General features: G+C 43.9%; 14 non-coding genes and 1 pseudogene across 14 annotated transcripts; 8 read left to right on the top strand and 7 right to left on the bottom strand.

Annotated features, from left to right (window-relative positions):
* Window positions 1-1,246: 1,246 nt before the first annotated feature.
* LOC143741739 (U4 spliceosomal RNA) lies at window positions 1,247-1,387 on the bottom strand. Its single transcript, XR_013205216.1, has one exon. It is a non-coding gene; the product is annotated as a U4 spliceosomal RNA (small nuclear RNA).
* Window positions 1,388-2,354: 967 nt separating this feature from the next.
* trnas-gcu (transfer RNA serine (anticodon GCU)) lies at window positions 2,355-2,436 on the top strand. The gene has a single exon. It is a non-coding gene; the product is annotated as a tRNA-Ser (tRNA).
* Window positions 2,437-3,099: 663 nt separating this feature from the next.
* On the bottom strand, window positions 3,100-3,240 carry LOC143741689 (U4 spliceosomal RNA). The gene has a single exon (XR_013205195.1). It is a non-coding gene; the product is annotated as a U4 spliceosomal RNA (small nuclear RNA).
* A 1,186-nt stretch (window positions 3,241-4,426) lies between these two features.
* On the top strand, window positions 4,427-4,508 carry trnas-gcu (transfer RNA serine (anticodon GCU)). Its single transcript has one exon. It is a non-coding gene; the product is annotated as a tRNA-Ser (tRNA).
* A 463-nt stretch (window positions 4,509-4,971) lies between these two features.
* Window positions 4,972-5,112, bottom strand: LOC143741924 (U4 spliceosomal RNA). The gene has a single exon (XR_013205279.1). It is a non-coding gene; the product is annotated as a U4 spliceosomal RNA (small nuclear RNA).
* Window positions 5,113-6,105: 993 nt separating this feature from the next.
* Window positions 6,106-6,222, bottom strand: LOC143742187 (U4 spliceosomal RNA; annotated as a pseudogene).
* Window positions 6,223-6,964: 742 nt separating this feature from the next.
* Window positions 6,965-7,046, top strand: trnas-gcu (transfer RNA serine (anticodon GCU)). The gene has a single exon. It is a non-coding gene; the product is annotated as a tRNA-Ser (tRNA).
* A 137-nt stretch (window positions 7,047-7,183) lies between these two features.
* On the top strand, window positions 7,184-7,265 carry trnas-gcu (transfer RNA serine (anticodon GCU)). Its single transcript has one exon. It is a non-coding gene; the product is annotated as a tRNA-Ser (tRNA).
* Window positions 7,266-7,709: 444 nt separating this feature from the next.
* Window positions 7,710-7,850, bottom strand: LOC143741679 (U4 spliceosomal RNA). The gene has a single exon (XR_013205191.1). It is a non-coding gene; the product is annotated as a U4 spliceosomal RNA (small nuclear RNA).
* Window positions 7,851-9,036: 1,186 nt separating this feature from the next.
* On the top strand, window positions 9,037-9,118 carry trnas-gcu (transfer RNA serine (anticodon GCU)). Its single transcript has one exon. It is a non-coding gene; the product is annotated as a tRNA-Ser (tRNA).
* A 671-nt stretch (window positions 9,119-9,789) lies between these two features.
* LOC143741675 (U4 spliceosomal RNA) lies at window positions 9,790-9,930 on the bottom strand. Its single transcript, XR_013205190.1, has one exon. It is a non-coding gene; the product is annotated as a U4 spliceosomal RNA (small nuclear RNA).
* A 967-nt stretch (window positions 9,931-10,897) lies between these two features.
* Window positions 10,898-10,979, top strand: trnas-gcu (transfer RNA serine (anticodon GCU)). Its single transcript has one exon. It is a non-coding gene; the product is annotated as a tRNA-Ser (tRNA).
* Window positions 10,980-11,349: 370 nt separating this feature from the next.
* Window positions 11,350-11,431, top strand: trnas-gcu (transfer RNA serine (anticodon GCU)). The gene has a single exon. It is a non-coding gene; the product is annotated as a tRNA-Ser (tRNA).
* Window positions 11,432-11,568: 137 nt separating this feature from the next.
* On the top strand, window positions 11,569-11,650 carry trnas-gcu (transfer RNA serine (anticodon GCU)). Its single transcript has one exon. It is a non-coding gene; the product is annotated as a tRNA-Ser (tRNA).
* Window positions 11,651-12,094: 444 nt separating this feature from the next.
* Window positions 12,095-12,235, bottom strand: LOC143741671 (U4 spliceosomal RNA). Its single transcript, XR_013205189.1, has one exon. It is a non-coding gene; the product is annotated as a U4 spliceosomal RNA (small nuclear RNA).
* Window positions 12,236-20,968: the final 8,733 nt, after the last annotated feature.

Genomic DNA, 20,968 nt, shown 5'->3' with positions numbered 1-20,968 from the left:
TAACCCTCAATCTCCAAGAACATGTTTGAGTTTGGGATCGATTCGATGAGCCCCCTACCAGTTTGGGTAGGATAATGAAGAGTGCAAGGACACTGCAAACATATTCTGAGAGAGGTCCAATGTAAGCTATGCTGCCATTTTCTTGACCCAGGCGTTCTCTCTAGGTTCTTACCAACAAAGCAGAAGCAGCACACAAAAGAAACATATGCACATCTCCCTCTATCAACACAGTTGTGAGTTTCCCAACCTTCCTCCTAAAGACGTGTAGGTGAGTGACGAGGTGGCCGAATGGTTAAGGTGATGGACTGCTGATTCATTGTGCTCTTCATGCGTTTGTTCGAATCCCATCATAGGCGTTTGTTGTCTTTAGTGTTTCGAGAGAGCCAAGTGCGCATGGAAAAGCCGTTCAAAGTACGTTGCTGCCGACTTTAACGACATCATCATTAAAATAGCTGCAGAAACACACCAGCTTCGGGCAGTTGTGCAGGCGAGTGACGAGGTGGCCGAGTGGTTAAGGCGATGGACTGCTAATCCATTGTGCTCTGCACGTGTGGGTTCGAATCCCATCCACGACGTTTGATGTCTTTAGTGTTTCGAGAGAGCCAAGTTCTCATGGATAAGCTGTTCAAATGACATTGCTGCCGACTTTAACGACATCATCCTTAAAATAGCTGCAGAAACACACCACAGCCCAGCTTCGGGCAGATGAGCAGGTGAGTGACGAGGTGGCCGAGTCGTTAAGGCGATGCACTGCTAATCCATTGTGTTCTGCACTCGTGGGTTCGAATCCCATCCTCGTCGTTTGTTGTCTTTAGTGTTCAAGAAAGCCAAGTGTGCCTGGCAAAGCTTTTTGCTTCCAACTATAACGTCATCATACTAAAGATAGATGCAGAAAAACTCTACGTGCAGGTGAGTTGCTGCGTGGTTAAGGCGATGGACTGCTAATCCTTTGTGCTCTGTGCGCATGGGTTTGAGTCCCATCTTTGGTGTTTAGTTTCACAGGGAGCCTAGAGGACAGGTCAACCGCAGGGGTGCAGCTCATGGCAATCTTTTAATTATAGCTGTATTTCAGTTATGATAGCCCCCTGGTTAATGGATATAATCATTTTAAATACAAAAACACGTTCAAGGGAGGTCCAAATCCTGGCTAAACCAGCCACCTTCAAACTTAAGCTTTCAACACCACAGCGAAAACAGAATGTAAAAAAAGCAAAAGTAAAATTCCCTTTTACAACCAGTCATGAAACCTCTCAAGAGACTGTCAAAAATTGCCAAGGCTGACTGTATTTCAAGTCATCCCAGCGGGGTATTGGGTAAAGTTTTCAACCAGCAAAGATCACGTCTCGGATGAGCCTCATAGACTACGATATTGCCTCTGCGAAAGAATGCCAGACAAGGTAGCGACGTCTCCTGTGCTTTTATCTGGACATGGAACGACAGGGTGGTATCACGTTTTAAACTGCCATGTAATCAGCCTTTTGGAACGGCCGGCTGCATGGTGTGTCTATGAAACAGGTGAGTGAAATGCACATAGAGGTTTATTAATTGTTCTCTCTTAGCTCAAAGAACAAAATGTGCGGTATTTTTTATGGGATATACTTATGAGTATCCTGGTAACAAAGGGGCAGAGTTATAAGCCTCAATCTCCAAGAACATGTTTGAGTTTTGGATCGATTCGATGAGCCCCCTACCAGTTTGGGTAGGATAATGAAGATTGCAAGGACACTGCAAACATATTCTGAGAGAGGTCCAATGTAAGCTATGCTGCCATTTTCTTGACCCAGGCGTTCTCTCTAGGTTCTTACCAACAAAGCAGAAGCAGCACACAAAAGAAACATAAGCACATCTCCCTCTATCAACACAGTTGTGAGTTTCCCAACATTCCTCCAAAAGACGTGCAGGTGAGTGACAAGGTGGCCGAATGGTTAAGGCGATGGACTGCTAATCCACTCTTTATGCGTGTGTTCGAATCCCATCGTCTTCGTTTGTTGTCTTTAGTGTTTCGAGAGAGCCATGTCGCATGGAAAAGCCGTTCAAAGTACATTGCTGCCGACTTTAACGACATCACCATTAAAATAGCTGCAGAAACACAACACAGCCCAGCTTCGGGCAGTCGTGCTGGCGAGTGACGAGGTGGCCGACTGGTTAAAGCGATGGACTGCTAATCCATTGTGCTCTTTATGTGTGGGTTCGAATCCCATCCTCGTCGTTTGATGTCTCTAGTGTTTCGAGAGAGCCAAGTGCGCATGGAAAAGCCGTTCAAATGACATTGCTGCCGACTTTAACGACATCATCCTTAAAATAGCTACAGAAACACACCACACCCCAGCTTCGGGCAGATGCGCAGGGGTAGTGACGAGGTGGCCGAGTGGTAAAGGCGATGGACTGCTAATCCATTGTGCTCTGCACGCGTGGGTTCGAATCCCATCCTCGTCGCTTGTTGTCTTTAGTGTTTCGAGAGAGCCAAGTGCGCATGGAAAAGCCGTTCAAAGGACATTGCTGCCGACTTTAACGACATCATCATTAAAATAGCTGCAGAAACACACCAGCTTCGGGCAGTTGTGCAGGCGAGTGACGAGGTGGCAGAGTGGTTAAGGCGATGGGCTGCTACTCCATTGTGCTCTGCACGCGTGGGTTCGAATCCCATCCTCGTTGTTTGATGTCTTTAGTGTTCAAGAAAGCCAAGTGTGCCTGGCAAAGCTTTTTGCTTCCAACTACAACGTCATCATACTAAAGATAGATGCAGAAAAACTCTACGTGCAGGCGAGTTGCTGCGTGGTTAAGGCGATGGACTGCTAATCCTTTGTGCTCTGTGCGCATGGGTTTGAGTCCCATCTTTGGTGTTTAGTTTCACAGGGAGCCTAGAGGACAGGTCAACCGCAGGGGTGCAGCTCATGGCAAGCTTTTAATTATAGTTGTATTTCAGTTATAATAGCCCCCTGGTTAATGGATATAATCATTTTAAATACAAACACACGTTCAAGGGAGGTCCAAATCCTGGCTAAACCAGCCACCTTCAAGCTTATTCTTTGACACCACAGCAAAGACAGAATGTAAAAAAAGCAAAAGTAAAATTCCCTTTTACAACAAGTCATGAAGCCTCTCAAGAGACTGTCAAAAATTGCCAAGGCTGACTGTATTTCAAGTCATCCCAGCGGGGTATTGGGTAAAGTTTTCAACCAGCAAAGATCACGTCTCGGATGAGCCTCATAGACTATGATATTGCCTCTGCGAAAGAATGCCAGACAAGGTAGCGACGTTTCCTGTGCTTTTATCTGGACATGGAACGACAGGGTGGTATCACGTTTTAAACTGCCATGTAATCAGACTTTTGGAACGGCCGGCTGCATGGTGTGTCTATGAAACAGGTGAGTGAAATGCACATAGAGGTTTATTAATTGTTCTCTCTTAGCTCAAAGAACAAAATGTGCGGTACTTTTGATGGGAGATACTTATGGCTATCCTGGTTACAAAGGGCCAGAGTTATAACCCTCAATCTCCAAGAACATGTTTGAGTTTGGGATCGATTCGATGAGCCCCCTACCAGTTTGGGTAGGATAATGAAGAGTGCAAGGACACTGCAAACATATTCTGAGAGAGGTCCAATGTAAGCTATGCTGCCATTTTCTTGACCCAGGCGTTCTCTCTAGGTTCTTACCAACAAAGCAGAAGCAGCACACAAAAGAAACATATGCACATCTCCCTCTATCAACACAGTTGTGAGTTTCCCAACCTTCCTCCTAAAGACGTGTAGGTGAGTGACGAGGTGGCCGAATGGTTAAGGTGATGGACTGCTGATTCATTGTGCTCTTCATGCGTTTGTTCGAATCCCATCATAGGCGTTTGTTGTCTTTAGTGTTTCGAGAGAGCCAAGTGCGCATGGAAAAGCCGTTCAAAGTACGTTGCTGCCGACTTTAACGACATCATCATTAAAATAGCTGCAGAAACAAACCAGCTTCGGGCAGTTGTGCAGGCGAGTGACGAGGTGGCCGAGTGGTTAAGGCGATGGACTGCTAATCCACTCTTTATGCGTGTGTTCGAATCCCATCGTCTTCGTTTGTTGTCTTTAGTGTTTCGAGAGAGCCATGTCGCATGGAAAAGCCGTTCAAAGTACATTGCTGCCGACTTTAACGACATCACCATTAAAATAGCTGCAGAAACACAGCACAGCCCAGCTTCGGGCAGTCGTGCTGGCGAGTGACGAGGTGGCCGACTGGTTAAAGCGATGGACTGCTAATCCATTGTGCTCTTTATGTGTGGGTTCGAATCCCATCCTCATCGTTTGATGTCTCTAGTGTTTCGAGAGAGCCAAGTGCGCATGGAAAAGCCGTTCAAATGACATTGCTGCCGACTTTAACGACATCATCCTTAAAATAGCTGCAGAAACACACCACAGCCCAGCTTCGGGCAGATGTGCAGGCGTAGTGACGAGGTGGCCGAGTGGTTAAGGCGATGGACTGCTAATCCATTGTGCTCTGCACGCGTGGGTTCGAATCCCATCCTCGTCGTTTGATGTCTTTAGTGTTTCGAGAGAGCCAAGTGCGCATGGAAAAGCCGTTCAAATGACATTGCTGCCGACTTTAACGACTTCATCCTTAAAATAGCTGCAGAAACACACCACAGCCCAGCTTCGGCCAGATGAGCAGGTGAGTGACGAGGTGGCCGAGTCGTTAAGGCGATGCACTGCTAATCCATTGTGTTCTGGACTTGTGGGTTCGAATCCCATCCTCGTCGTTTGTTGTCTTTAGTTTTCAAGAAAGCCAAGTGTGCCTGGCAAAGCTTTTTGCTTCCAACTATAACGTCATCATACTAAAGATAGATGCAGAAAAACTCTACGTGCAGGCGAGTTGCTGCGTGGTTAAGGCGATGGACTGCTAATCCTTTGTGCTCTGTGCGCATGGGTTTGAGTCCCATCTTTGGTGTTTAGTTTCACATGGAGCCTAAAATTCCCTTTTACAACAAGTCATGAAGCCTCTCAAGAGACTGTCAAAAATTGCCAAGGCTGACTGTATTTCAAGTCATCCCAGCGGGGTATTGGGTAAAGTTTTCAACCAGCAAAGATCACGTCTCGAATGAGCCTCATAGACTATGATATTGCCTCTGCGAAAGAATGCCAGACAAGGTAGCGACGTCTCCTGTGCTTTTATCTGGACATGGAACGACAGGGTGGTATCACGTTTTAAACTGCCATGTAATCAGCCTTTTGGAACGGCCGGCTGCATGGTGTGTCTATGAAACAGGTGAGTGAAATGCACATAGAGGTTTATTAATTGTTCTCTCTTAGCTCAAATAACAAAATGTGCGGTATTTTTTATGGGATATACTTATGAGTATCCTGGTAACAAAGGGGCAGAGTTATAAGCCTCAATCTCCAAGAACATGTTTGAGTTTTGGATCGATTCGATGAGCCCCCTACCAGTTTGGGTAGGATAATGAAGATTGCAAGGACACTGCAAACATATTCTGAGAGAGGTCCAATGTAAGCTATGCTGCCATTTTCTTGACCCAGGCGTTCTCTCTAGGTTCTTACCAACAAAGCAGAAGCAGCACACAAAAGAAACATAAGCACATCTCCCTCTATCAACACAGTTGTGAGTTTCCCAACATTCCTCCAAAAGACGTGCAGGTGAGTGACAAGGTGGCCGAATGGTTAAGGCGATGGACTGCTAATCCACTCTTTATGCGTGTGTTCGAATCCCATCGTCTTCGTTTGTTGTCTTTAGTGTTTCGAGAGAGCCATGTCGCATGGAAAAGCCGTTCAAAGTACATTGCTGCCGACTTTAACGACATCACCATTAAAATAGCTGCAGAAACACAACACAGCCCAGCTTCGGGCAGTCGTGCTGGCGAGTGACGAGGTGGCCGACTGGTTAAAGCGATGGACTGCTAATCCATTGTGCTCTTTATGTGTGGGTTCGAATCCCATCCTCGTCGTTTGATGTCTCTAGTGTTTCGAGAGAGCCAAGTGCGCATGGAAAAGCCGTTCAAATGACATTGCTGCTTTGAACGGCTTTTCCATGCGCACTTGGCTCTCTCGAAACACTAAAGACAACAAGCGACGAGGATGGGATTCGAACCCACGCGTGCAGAGCACAATGGATTAGCAGTCCATCGCCTTTACCACTCGGCCATCCCAGCGGGGTATTGGGTAAAGTTTTCAACCAGCAAAGATCACGTCTCGGATGAGCCTCATAGACTATGATATTGCCTCTGCGAAAGAATGCCAGACAAGGTAGCGACGTCTCCTGTGCTTTTATCTGGACATGGAACGACAGGGTGGTATCACGTTTTAAACTGCCATGTAATCAGCCTTTTGGAACGGCCGGCTGCATGGTGTGTCTATGAAACAGGTGAGTGAAATGCACATAGAGGTTTATTAATTGTTCTCTCTTAGCTCAAAGAACAAAATGTGCGGTATTTTTTATGGGATATACTTATGAGTATCCTGGTAACAAAGGGGCAGAGTTATAAGCCTCAATCTCCAAGAACATGTTTGAGTTTTGGATCGATTCGATGAGCCCCCTACCAGTTTGGGTAGGATAATGAAGATTGCAAGGACACTGCAAACATATTCTGAGAGAGGTCCAATGTAAGCTATGCTGCCATTTTCTTGACCCAGGCGTTCTCTCTAGGTTCTTACCAACAAAGCAGAAGCAGCACACAAAAGAAACATAAGCACATCTCCCTCTATCAACACAGTTGTGAGTTTCCCAACATTCCTCCAAAAGACGTGCAGGTGAGTGACAAGGTGGCCGAATGGTTAAGGCGATGGACTGCTAATCCACTCTTTATGTGTGGGTTCGAATCCCATCCTCGTCGTTTGATGTCTCTAGTGTTTCGAGAGAGCCAAGTGCGCATGGAAAAGCCGTTCAAATGACATTGCTGCCGACTTTAACGACATCATCCTTAAAATAGCTACAGAAACACACCACACCCCAGCTTCGGGCAGATGCGCAGGGGTAGTGACGAGGTGGCCGAGTGGTAAAGGCGATGGACTGCTAATCCATTGTGCTCTGCACGCGTGGGTTCGAATCCCATCCTCGTCGCTTGTTGTCTTTAGTGTTTCGAGAGAGCCAAGTGCGCATGGAAAAGCCGTTCAAAGGACATTGCTGCCGACTTTAACGACATCATCATTAAAATAGCTGCAGAAACACACCAGCTTCGGGCAGTTGTGCAGGCGAGTGACGAGGTGGCAGAGTGGTTAAGGCGATGGGCTGCTAATCCATTGTGCTCTGCACGCGTGGGTTCGAATCCCATCCTCGTCGTTTGATGTCTTTAGTGTTCAAGAAAGCCAAGTGTGCCTGGCAAAGCTTTTTGCTTCCAACTACAACGTCATCATACTAAAGATAGATGCAGAAAAACTCTACGTGCAGGCGAGTTGCTGCGTGGTTAAGGCGATGGACTGCTAATCCTTTGTGCTCTGTGCGCATGGGTTTGAGTCCCATCTTTGGTGTTTAGTTTCACAGGGAGCCTAGAGGACAGGTCAACCGCAGGGGTGCAGCTCATGGCAAGCTTTTAATTATAGTTGTATTTCAGTTATAATAGCCCCCTGGTTAATGGATATAATCATTTTAAATACAAACACACGTTCAAGGGAGGTCCAAATCCTGGCTAAACCAGCCACCTTCAAGCTTATGCTTTGACACCACAGCAAAGACAGAATGTAAAAAAAGCAAAAGTAAAATTCCCTTTTACAACAAGTCATGAAGCCTCTCAAGAGACTGTCAAAAATTGCCAAGGCTGACTGTATTTCAAGTCATCCCAGCGGGGTATTGGGTAAAGTTTTCAACCAGCAAAGATCACGTCTCGGATGAGCCTCATAGACTATGATATTGCCTCTGCGAAAGAATGCCAGACAAGGTAGCGACGTTTCCTGTGCTTTTATCTGGACATGGAACGACAGGGTGGTATCACGTTTTAAACTGCCATGTAATCAGCCTTTTGGAACGGCCGGCTGCATGGTGTGTCTATGAAACAGGTGAGTGAAATGCACATAGAGGTTTATTAATTGTTCTCTCTTAGCTCAAAGAACAAAATGTGCGGTACTTTTGATGGGAGATACTTATGGCTATCCTGGTTACAAAGGGCCAGAGTTATAACCCTCAATCTCCAAGAACATGTTTGAGTTTGGGATCGATTCGATGAGCCCCCTACCAGTTTGGGTAGGATAATGAAGAGTGCAAGGACACTGCAAACATATTCTGAGAGAGGTCCAATGTAAGCTATGCTGCCATTTTCTTGACCCAGGCGTTCTCTCTAGGTTCTTACCAACAAAGCAGAAGCAGCACACAAAAGAAACATATGCACATCTCCCTCTATCAACACAGTTGTGAGTTTCCCAACCTTCCTCCTAAAGACGTGTAGGTGAGTGACGAGGTGGCCGAATGGTTAAGGTGATGGACTGCTGATTCATTGTGCTCTTCATGCGTTTGTTCGAATCCCATCATAGGCGTTTGTTGTCTTTAGTGTTTCGAGAGAGCCAAGTGCGCATGGAAAAGCCGTTCAAAGTACGTTGCTGCCGACTTTAACGACATCATCATTAAAATAGCTGCAGAAACAAACCAGCTTCGGGCAGTTGTGCAGGCGAGTGACGAGGTGGCCGAGTGGTTAAGGCGATGGACTGCTAATCCACTCTTTATGCGTGTGTTCGAATCCCATCGTCTTCGTTTGTTGTCTTTAGTGTTTCGAGAGAGCCATGTCGCATGGAAAAGCCGTTCAAAGTACATTGCTGCCGACTTTAACGACATCACCATTAAAATAGCTGCAGAAACACAGCACAGCCCAGCTTCGGGCAGTCGTGCTGGCGAGTGACGAGGTGGCCGACTGGTTAAAGCGATGGACTGCTAATCCATTGTGCTCTTTATGTGTGGGTTCGAATCCCATCCTCATCGTTTGATGTCTCTAGTGTTTCGAGAGAGCCAAGTGCGCATGGAAAAGCCGTTCAAATGACATTGCTGCCGACTTTAACGACATCATCCTTAAAATAGCTGCAGAAACACACCACACCCCAGCTTCGGGCAGATGTGCAGGCGTAGTGACGAGGTGGCCGAGTGGTTAAGGCGATGGACTGCTAATCCATTGTGCTCTGCACGCGTGGGTTCGAATCCCATCCTCGTCGTTTGATGTCTTTAGTGTTTCGAGAGAGCCAAGTGCGCATGGAAAAGCCGTTCAAATGACATTGCTGCCGACTTTAACGACTTCATCCTTAAAATAGCTGCAGAAACACACCACAGCCCAGCTTCGGCCAGATGAGCAGGTGAGTGACGAGGTGGCCGAGTCGTTAAGGCGATGCACTGCTAATCCATTGTGTTCTGGACTTGTGGGTTCGAATCCCATCCTCGTCGTTTGTTGTCTTTAGTTTTCAAGAAAGCCAAGTGTGCCTGGCAAAGCTTTTTGCTTCCAACTATAACGTCATCATACTAAAGATAGATGCAGAAAAACTCTACGTGCAGGCGAGTTGCTGCGTGGTTAAGGCGATGGACTGCTAATCCTTTGTGCTCTGTGCGCATGGGTTTGAGTCCCATCTTTGGTGTTTAGTTTCACATGGAGCCTAGAGGACAGGTCAACCGCAGGGGTGCAGCTAATGGCAATCTTTTAATTATAGCTGTATTTCAGTTATGATAGCCCCCTGGTTAATGGATATAATCATTTTAAATACAAAAACACGTTCAAGGGAGGTCCAAATCCTGGCTAAACCTGCCACCTTCAAACTTAAGCTTTCAACACCACAGCGAAAACAGAATGTAAAAAAAGCAAAAGTAAAATTCCCTTTTACAACCAGTCATGAAACCTCTCAAGAGACTGTCAAAAATTGCCAAGGCTGACTGTATTTCAAGTCATCCCAGCGGGGTATTGGGTAAAGTTTTCAACCAGCAAAGATCACGTCTCGGATGAGCCTCATAGACTATGATATTGCCTCTGCGAAAGAATGCCAGACAAGGTAGCGACGTCTCCTGTGCTTTTATCTGGACATGGAACGACAGGGTGGTATCACGTTTTAAACTGCCATGTAATCAGCCTTTTGGAACGGCCGGCTGCATGGTGTGTCTATGAAACAGGTGAGTGAAATGCACATAGAGGTTTATTAATTGTTCTCTCTTAGCTCAAAGAACAAAATGTGCGGTATTTTTTATGGGATATACTTATGAGTATCCTGGTAACAAAGGGGCAGAGTTATAAGCCTCAATCTCCAAGAACATGTTTGAGTTTTGGATCGATTCGATGAGCCCCCTACCAGTTTGGGTAGGATAATGAAGATTGCAAGGACACTGCAAACATATTCTGAGAGAGGTCCAATGTAAGCTATGCTGCCATTTTCTTGACCCAGGCGTTCTCTCTAGGTTCTTACCAACAAAGCAGAAGCAGCACACAAAAGAAACATAAGCTCATCTCCCTCTATCAACACAGTTGTGAGTTTCCCAACCTTCCTCCTAAAGACGTGCAGGTGAGTGACAAGGTGGCCGAATGGTTAAGGCGATGGACTGCTAATCCACTCTTTATGCGTGTGTTCGAATCCCATCGTCTTCGTTTGTTGTCTTTAGTGTTTCGAGAGAGCCATGTCGCATGGAAAAGCCGTTCAAAGTACATTGCTGCCGACTTTAACGACATCACCATTAAAATAGCTGCAGAAACACACCACAGCCCAGCTTCGGGCAGTCGTGCTGGCGAGTGACGAGGTGGCCGACTGGTTAAAGCGATGGACTGCTAATCCATTGTTCTCTTTATGTGTGGGTTCGAATCCCATCCTCGTTGTTTGATGTCTCTAGTGTTTCGAGAGAGCCAAGTGCGCATGGAAAAGCCGTTCAAATGACATTGCTGCCGACTTTAACGACATCATCCTTAAAATAGCTGCAGAAACACACCACACCCCAGCTTCGGGCAGATGTGCAGGCGTAGTGACGAGGTGGCCGAGTGGTTAAGGCGATGGGCTGCTAATCCATTGTGCTCTGCACGCGTGGGTTCGAATCCCATCCTCGTCGTTTGATGTCTTTAGTGTTTCGAGAGAGCCAAGTGGGCATGGAAAAGCCGTTCAAATGACATTGCTGCCGACTTTAACGACTTCATCCTTAAAATAGCTGCAGAAACACACCACAGCCCAGCTTCGGCCAGATGAGCAGGTGAGTGACGAGGTGGCCGAGTGGTTAACGCGATGGACTGCTAATCCATTCTGCTCTGCACGCGTTTGTTCGAATCCCATCCATGTCGTTTGATGTCTCTAGTGTTTCGAGAGAGCCAAGTGCGCATGGAAAAGCCGTTCAAATGACATTGCTGCCGACTTTAACGACATCATCCTTAAAATAGCTGCAGAAACACACCACAATCCAGCTTCGGGCAGATGAGCAGGTGAGTGACGAGGTGGCCGAGTGGTTAAGGCGATGGACTGCTAATCCATTGTGCTCTGCACGCGTGGGTTCGAATCCCATCCTCGTCGTTTGTTGTCTTTAGTGTTTCGAGAGAGCCAAGTGCGCATGGAAAAGCCGTTCAAAGGACATTGCTGCCGACTTTAACGACATCATCATTAAAATAGCTGCAGAAACACACCAGCTTCGGGAAGTTGTGCAGGCGAGTGACGAGGTGGCCGAGTGGTTAAGGCGATGGACTGCTAATCCATTGTGCTCTGCACGTGTGGGTTCGAATCCCATCCTCGTCGTTTGATGTCTTTAGTGTTCAAGAAAGCCAAGTGTGCCTGGCAAAGCTTTTTGCTTCCAACTACAACGTCATCATACTAAAGATAGATGCAGAAAAACTCTACGTGCAGGCGAGTTGCTGCGTGGTTAAGGCAATGGACTGCTAATCCTTTGTGCTCTGTGCGCATGGGTTTGAGTCCCATCTTTGGTGTTTAGTTTCACAGGGAGCCTAGAGGACAGGTCAACTTCAGGGGTGCAGCTCATGGTAATCTTTTAATTATAGCTGTATTTCAGTTATAATAGCCCCCTGGTTAATGGATATAATCATTTAAAATACAAACACACGTTCAAGGGAGGTCCAAATCCTGGCTAAACCAGCCACCTTCAAGCTTATGCTTTAACACCACAGCGAAGACAGAATGTAAAAAAAGCAAAAGTAAAATTCCCTTTTACAACAAGTCATGAAGCCTCTCAAGAGACTGTCAAAAATTGCCAAGGCTGACTGTATTTCAAGTCATCCCAGCGGGGTATTGGGTAAAGTTTTCAACCAGCAAAGATCACGTCTCGGATGAGCCTCATAGACTATGATATTGCCTCTGCGAAAGAATGCCAGACAAGGTAGCGACGTCTCCTGTGCTTTTATCTGGACATGGAACGACAGGGTGGTATCACGTTTTAAACTGCCATGTAATCAGCCTTTTGGAACGGCTGGCTGCATGGTGTGTCTATGAAACAGGTGAGTGAAATGCACATAGAGGTTTATTAATTGTTCTCTCTTAGCTCAAAGAACAAAATGTGCGGTATTTTTTATGGGATATACTTATGAGTATCCTGGTAACAAAGGGGCAGAGTTATAAGCCTCAATCTCCAAGAACATGTTTGAGTTTTGGATCGATTCGATGAGCCCCCTACCAGTTTGGGTAGGATAATGAAGATTGCAAGGACACTGCAAACATATTCTGAGAGAGGTCCAATGTAAGCTATGCTGCCATTTTCTTGACCCAGGCGTTCTCTCTAGGTTCTTACCAACAAAGCAGAAGCAGCACACAAAAGAAACATAAGCACATCTCCCTCTATCAACACAGTTGTGAGTTTCCCAACCTTCCTCCTAAAGACGTGCAGGTGAGTGACAAGGTGGCCGAATGGTTAAGGCGATGGACTGCTAATCCACTCTTTATGCGTGTGTTCGAATCCCATCGTCTTCGTTTGTTGTCTTTAGTGTTTCGAGAGAGCCATATCGCATGGAAAAGCCGTTCAAAGTACATTGCTGCCGACTTTAACGACATCACCATTAAAATAGCTGCAGAAACACACCACAGCCCAGCTTCGGGCAGTCGTGCTGGCGAGTGACGAGGTGGCCGACTGGTTAAAGCGATGGACTGCTAATCCATTGTGCTCTTTATGTGTGGGTTCGAATCCCATCCTCGTCGTTTGATGTCTCTAGTGTTTCGAGAGAGCCAAGTGCGCATGGAAAAGCCGTTCAAATGACATTGCTGCCGACTTTAACGACATCATCCTTAAAATAGCTGCAGAAACACACCACACCCCAGCTTCGGGCAGATGTGCAGGCGTAGTGACGAGGTGGCCGAGTGGTTAAGGCGATGCGGACAAGCTGGGGAACAATAGTCCAACAAAGGTGGGGAAGAAGGGAAGAAAAGGGGGAAGGAAGAAGAAGAGAGGGGGAAGAAGAGAAAGAAAAAACGAAAAGAAAGGCTGAAATTTGATGTTCAAAGATATGCCTTCATTAGTATAGATCTTATGATACATTTTCCGGTTTCTTCGTGTGTGAAAATCACGCATTTATATCACACTGTTTTCTATTGCAGGTGTGCACCAAGACCGGGGTTCGAATCCAGCTAAAGACAACTTTTTGTAATATTTATTATTTGAATAAATAATCATTATTTTTGAATGCATACTGTTCCCGTTTTAATAAAATATACATATTTAATTTGTTTGTTGTGTTTTTTGATATTCTATCATAAAAAATAATGTTATTTGCATTATTATGCAATGAACAAAGATGCAAATCATTAATTAGTAACTTATATGCTGTAAAATGTTTCACCAGAATAACAAAATGTACAAATTATATTTTTATATACAAATGTTATATTGTTGCAGTGTAATGATAAACTATTGTTATAATAAAGTAAAAGTAAATAAGCTAAATTTTTTAATGCATACTGTTCCAGTGTTTATAAAATATACATATGTAATTTGTTTGTTGTTTTTTGATATTCTTTCATTAAAAAAAAATTGATATTTGCATTATTATGCAACGAACAATGATGCAACCCATTAAATAGTAACTAATATGAAGAATGTCTGTCACAAGAATAACAAAATTGACAAATTATCTTTTTAAATACAAATGTTATATTGGTGCAGTGTACTGATGAAATATTGTGTTATATGAAAGTAAAAGTAAATAAGCAAATTCTTTTTGAATACATACTGTTCCAGTGTTAATAAAATATACATATGTAATTTGTTTGTTGTGTTTCTTTGATATTCTTTCATAAAAATATATAATTGCCAATGGAACAGTGTTATTATTTAGTAGTTGTTGTATTATTATTGATCTGATTAAGTATTTTTTTTAGGTTACATTCAAACAAGACACTTGCAAATCTGTTATTTGTAATGAACAAAGATGCAACCCATTAAATAGAAACTAATATGCTGAAAATGTCAATCACAAGAATAACAAAATGTATAAATTATATTTTTTATATACAAATGTTATATTGTTGCAGTGTTCTGATGAACTAGTGTTATATGAAAGTCAAAGTCAAAAATAAATCACTTGCCAATTTGTTTTTATTTTCCAATCATGCCAACAGAACAGTAATGAATATTAAAATGTTAAATACTGGTTTGTTAAATACATAAAAATGTTTTAAAAATAAATAAATAAAATGAAGAGTTAAATAGGTTTTCAAAAACAAGAAATAAAAAGTTAAAATGTTAAATAACGTAAAAAAAACAATTAAATAATATTCAACACAAGTATTAACTATTTAAACAACTGTTCACACTATATACATGATGCTATATACATGAAAATATATACATTATTTGGAAATGGTTCTCCGCATTTCCTCTAACCACACCTCTTTTGAACAGTCTCAGTCTGTGGGCAGTACACCCTGCCCCTGTACTGGCTATGTCCTGTAGCACTTGTTTTAAATTGCCCACATTTTTTGCAAGTGTTGGCCTCTACGGTTCTCCTGTAGGGTCTCTTGGGCATGGCGTCTGGATTGGCAGCTGGTGAAGCGGGTAAGCGGGTGCCCTGTACAGCTGTTGGCTGTAACAGTGGCTGTACCATTTGCATCCCCTGGGCCATTGGGATGCCCTGGATCATTTGCACTCCCTGGAACATTGGCACACCCTGGAACATTGGCACAGCCTGGAAGATGGGCACACCCTGGAAACCTGGTGCTGATGGTATAAGTATATTTGGTACCATCTGCAGTGATGCTCCAGATGCAGATGGTGTCAGCAACGTCTGACTCTGCGCTGGTGCCTTGGGTCTGAGAGGGGGTCGCCCAACAGAAGTCTGCCTCTGGTTTGCCTGACCAGCTGTGCTCTCTGGTAGCTTGTACTGGTGCTGCTCCCCTGGTTGTTCTGGCTCAGTCCGTAGACGTTTGGCTAAACAGCCCCTCCTAACTTTACTTTTATGAGTGTCTGCAGAGCTGTCAGAAGAGGCGGAGGTTTAGCTGCTCTTTATAAAGATGTCTATCAATGTAAGCAAATATCATTTGGGAATTACCCGTCTTTCGAATATATGGGTATTGTGTTAAAAGGTGCTCCACGCATTTTACTTATCATTGTTTACAGGCCTCCAAAATACTCTCCAGCTTTTGCTGAGAACTTAACAGAACTGTTAAGTTCTATTTCCTCAGAGTTTGACTGCTTTGCCATTGCTGGAGATTTTAACATTCACATAGATAATGCAGAAAACAATATGGCAAAAGAAATCAAAACTGTTTTAAAAACTTTTGATCTGACTCAGCATGTACATGGAGCCACACATAATCGTGGACACACTCTAGATTTACTTATCAGTAAGGGTCTAAACATTTCATCAATTGTTATTAAGGATGTAGCACTGTCTGATCATTTTTGTATTTTCTTTGATATATTGATCTCTCCTGCCATTGAAGCTAGATCTGTGTCTGTCAAGAAGAGATGCTTAAATGAGAATACTAGTGTACTATTTATGAAGGCTATATCTTTAACACCAAGCATATCTGCTGACTCTGTTGATTTTCTCCTTGATTCTTTTAACTCAAAAGTTAAGAGTGTAATTGATGATATTGCTCCTGTGAAAGTCAGGAAGAACAGTGGCAGACAAAAAGCACCTTGGAGAAACTCAACAGCAGTGCAAAATATGAAAAGACAATGCAGAAAAGCAGAGCGCATGTGGCGGAAGACAAAACTTGTAGTCCATTATAACATCTACAAAGACAGCATCCATGCTTTCAATAAGGAACTAAGCAAAGCTAGACAGACTTTTTTCTCGAATATTATAAACAGCAATATAAACAACACGCGCACTCTTTTTGCTACTGTAGAGAGACTGACAAACCCCCCAAGCCAGATTCCCAGTGAAATGCTCTCAGTGAGAAAGTGCAGTGAGTTTGCTTCTTTCTTCTCTGAGAAAATCAATAATATCAGAAAGGTGATCAGCTCATCCTTGAGTTGCGCTGGGGTCAGGCAGATCAAACAACAGCACGAGAAAGTAGCAACTATGTCTGATTTCGAAGAAATTGATGGCAAAATTTTGGAAGAAACCGTACAGCAACTAAAAACATCAACCTGCGCCCTTGATGCACATCCCACATCTTTTTTCAAAAATGTGTTACACAGCTTAGAAGCAGATCTCCTAGAAGTGGTAAATGCCTCACTTCTCTCTGGGAGTTTTCCGACCTCCCTGAAAACTGCTGTTGTCAAGCCCCTCCTGAAAAAGAGCAATCTGGATAAGACCATATTAAACAACTATAGACCGATCTCAAATCTTCCTTTCATAGGCAAGATCATTGAAAAAGTTGTCTTCAATCAGCTGAACAAATTCTTAAGCTCGAATGGATACTTTGACCATTTTCAATCTGGTTTCCGACCGCACCACAGTACAGAGACCGCGCTCATAAAGATAATAAATGATATTCGCTTAAATACTGATACAGGCAAATTATCAGTGCTGGTACTACTCGACCTCAGTGCTGCATTTGACACTGTCGATCACAAAATACTTCTTGACAGGCTGGAAAACTGGGTCGGGCTTTCTGGGATAGTCCTAAAATGGTTCAGGTCATACTTAGGAGGCAGAGGTTATTATGTGAGTATAGGAGACCATAAGTCTGAGTGGACATCCATGACATGCGGAGTCCCTCAAGGCTCAATTCTTGCGCCACTCCTATTCAACCTGTACATGCTCCCAATGAGCCAAATAATGAGAAAGAACCAAATCGCTTACCATAGCTATGCAGACGACACACAGCTCTACTTAGCCCTATCGCCTAACGATTACAGCCCCATTGACTCCCTTTGCCAATGCATTGATGAAGTAAACAATTGGATGTGCCAAAACTTTCTTCAGTTAAACAAAGACAAAACTGAAGTCATTGCGTTTGGAAACAAAGATGAAGTTCTCAAGGTGAACGCATACCTTCAGTCTAGGGGTCAAACAACTAAAAATCAAGTCAGGAATCTGGGTGTGTCTCTAGAGTCAGACCTTAGTTTCAGTAGTCATGTCAAAGCAATAACTAAATCAGCATATTATCACCTGAAAAATATTGCAAGAATTAGATGCTTTGTTTCCAGTCAAGACTTAGAAAAACTTGTGCATGCTTTCATCACCAGCAGGGTGGATTATTGTAATGGACTTCTCACTGGCCTTCCCAAAAAGACCATAAGACGGTTGCAGCTCATACAGAACGCTGCTGCTAGGATTCTGAGCAGAACCAGAAAATATGAACACATCACACCAGTCCTCAGGTCTTTACACTGGCTGCCAGTTACATTTAGGATTGATTTTAAAGTATTATTACTGGTATATAAATCATTCAATGGCCTAGGACCTCAATACATTGCAGATATGCTCACTGAATATAAACCCAACAGATCACTCAGATCATTAGGATCACATCGGCTAGAAATACCAAGGGTTCACTCTAAGCATGGCGAGTCTGCTTTTAGCTACTATGCCAGCCGCAGCTGGAACCAGCTTCCAGAAGAGATCAGATGTGCTCCTACAGTAGTCACATTCAAATCCAGACTCAAAACACATCTGTTTAGCTGTGCATTTACTGAATGAGCACTGTGCCACTGTTCGTCCGACTGTTTGCACTGTATTTTATTTTATGTTTTAATTATTCTGATTTCTGTATTTTATCTTTTATTCTAAACTGTTTTAATTATTCTGATTTCTTTTGATTATTTTAATTTCTTCTATGTAAAGCACTTTGAATTACCATTGTGTATGAAATGTGCTATATAAATAAACTTGCCTTGCCTTGCCTTACCTGGAGAGGCTCATGAGCTTCAGGGAGGGGCTGAGGCAACTGAATGCCCTGAAGCAGCACAGACAGCTCCTGCTTTTTCTGTCTTTTGTTATACCACTGAATCAGGGTGTTCTGGTTAACCTCCACCAGCTGCATGGATGTTCCTCCCATCACCAAGCTGTTGCCCAGTACAAGCTGCCTTATCCTGCGATAGTCTTGCAGGATCAGAGACCATCTTGACAGGGCTCCCTTGCCTTTTCTTTTGGGGCTTGGGTGGACAGTGCAAAGTCTGATGAAGATGGTCTCCACCAGACGGCAACAGTCAGGCCACTGAGCAGGTGCGCTGCTTGCACCCAGCACACATCTGGTGGTGCTCTCTACACCAGGGTGAGTGGGCTTCTTCGGGACCTTGAAGCGTCCACTCAGCAGTCTCTTTCGGCATCGACTGTCATACACCACCCGTTCCTTGTCCCGGTCATCCAGGTTCTGCCAAAGAGCAATTATGGTGTTGGCTTCCTGGTTGGTCAGGCTGAGGGCTGTGTGGTCCCGGAGATCCACCAGATATTCTGCCAGCTGGTCCACATGTTGATAACCCGGGATATTTTGGTAGTCAACAGCCTATTAAAAAACACAAACATGCAATACAATTATTACATCACATCTGTCTAATGCATAATTCCATAACTGATTGTGTTATTTTCCTGTTTATCACCGTAAAGCACTGTATAGTACAAAGCAGAGAGCGCCATTCTTGACATTTTACAAAGCACCAAATAAATAAAGATGACTTGACTTGATGTGTATTTGCAGCTTACAAATGAATTTAGGCTGTACTTTTAAATGTAAAATATATGGAAAGTCTGGATTTAAAGCACTGGATGTTAATTCATCATAATGATTGATTCTAGTTAATTTGAAAGACATACAAAGGAGTAGTATTTACCGTCTCTTCTTCATCAACATCCTGACCAGCATCCTCTGGCTCTGAGGGGAGAGTTGAAACAGATGTTTCAGAGGGAACAGGTGTGACAGCAGTCCCTGAGGTTCCAGTTGATGAAAGAGACTGTGTGAGGACAAGTTTGGGGTCAGGGATCAGTGAAGGGGATGTGGAGCCCAGTACAGGTGTGGCACTGCTGGTGACCAGGGTAGAAGAACCCAGTGTCAGTGTGGAAGAGGGTGGTGACAGAACAGCCTCCGGATCTGCTATTGTGTGATCCTCGCTGATGTCACAGAAGCCCTCATATTCATCTTGCTCCTCCACACTGAGGTCCTCAATGAGCTCTGCTGTCTGCTCAGAGTCAGGATTCATGTCCTGCAGTGCCTGACCAGTCTGCTGGAACAGATACTGCACTCCAATGAGAATAAAATAATAAAAACAATAAACAAACGGAAATTAAATAGAATGTTGTGTATCATATTTGATACATTAGGCTTTTGTAGTAGCTCATATAGTGTGAGAATATAGAGCTCATCGTCAAGGAGAAAAAAAACAAAACAGTTTTATTTAGAGGCCCAACACGTTTAATTATGTGGGCAAAACATGAAATGAAATGCAATACAATGATGATTGAGAGAAAAGTCTGATGATCATTTTGATATTTACATGTAACATGATTTTCTAATCAAGTGAACCCAAGCTGCTTCAGTCTAGTAACTAGTCATTAAATATTAGTAACAATATAAAAGTTATTCTTACAATTACTTTATAAAATCAGTAAAGGTTTCACAATGAAAAGAAACGTGAAGAACGAGCTGAAGGTGGACACTTTTACAATTATACTAAAAGACTATAATCAATCAGACGGCAGAGGGCATGTTTCCTAAAAAAGTTTTGATCATGTTGATCATTTAGAGTCCTTTAGAAACTTGCATATCAATTATGATACAATCGACTCTATAGGGTTAAATCTGACATATAGACGGAGGTTACATAGAAATTGCAAGTTGATAAAATAAAAAATATATAAAATAATTCTCACCGGTGTAACATGCAGGGGGACAAAACGTGGGGACCACTTTCCTGCCAAACAGCTTTTCATAATTGCCGTTTACACAGTGAACAAGTTCTCCTGTGTAGCTGCGCAAAGCTGATGGCTCCGATGACAGGGAAGCAGCCTCCCGGTCCTGGTTCCACCGGTGTAGACCCTCCAGCAGATAAATCTGAAAGTTCAGACTGTTTGCACTGGTCCCTGTAAATAGACACAACAGTGTTCAGGAGGTGTTAAAGGAACACACAAAAACACTTAATGCTCTTTCTTTACACATGCACAGTGTGTGTGACAAAGACAATACCTGGGATGAAACGATACCAGGTGTAAATGAAAGGACTCGAGAGAAGTGGAGCCTCTGGCACATCTGTAGGTCTTTAGAAGCACACCTCCCTTGTTTAGGCTCCCTGTCTCTGTATAGAGCACAACACCAGGGGGGTCTTGAATGCATTTCACATGCTTCTTCTGGACATTCCAGATGTGCTCCATCCTTTCTCGGTCCAGGAGAGGAACACCCAGGGAGTCTTTGCCCTGGCTGCTCAGGAGCTCTGTAAGCAGCCGCTCAAGGAGAAGGATGGTAGTCTCCTCTCCACAGGTCCTCCTCCGGCAATGGAGTGCCAGCTCATTCCTGGTAAGATGCTTGTTGACATCTTCATCTGTCAGCGCAGGCCAACCCTGGGATATCAACAGCTCTCTCTTTGCTTTGCGAAGCATAGAAACATCAGCCGCATCCCACTCAAAAATGCACGCTGACAGCCGTGACATGAAGATGGGATACAGCTGATGGGCATCAGTTGTACACCCCATGGCAATCCTGCGCATAAAATGCCAGATGTCCAAGCGA

The sequence above is a fragment of the Siphateles boraxobius genome, unplaced genomic scaffold (genome assembly GCF_051911475.1).
Source record: "Siphateles boraxobius isolate OS27281-9 unplaced genomic scaffold, OSU_SipBor_1 1, whole genome shotgun sequence".
In the NCBI taxonomy this organism is placed as follows: domain Eukaryota; kingdom Metazoa; phylum Chordata; class Actinopteri; order Cypriniformes; family Leuciscidae; genus Siphateles; species Siphateles boraxobius.
The sequence above is the reverse complement of the archived record's forward strand: the minus strand, read 5'-3'. Positions and strand labels throughout refer to the sequence as shown.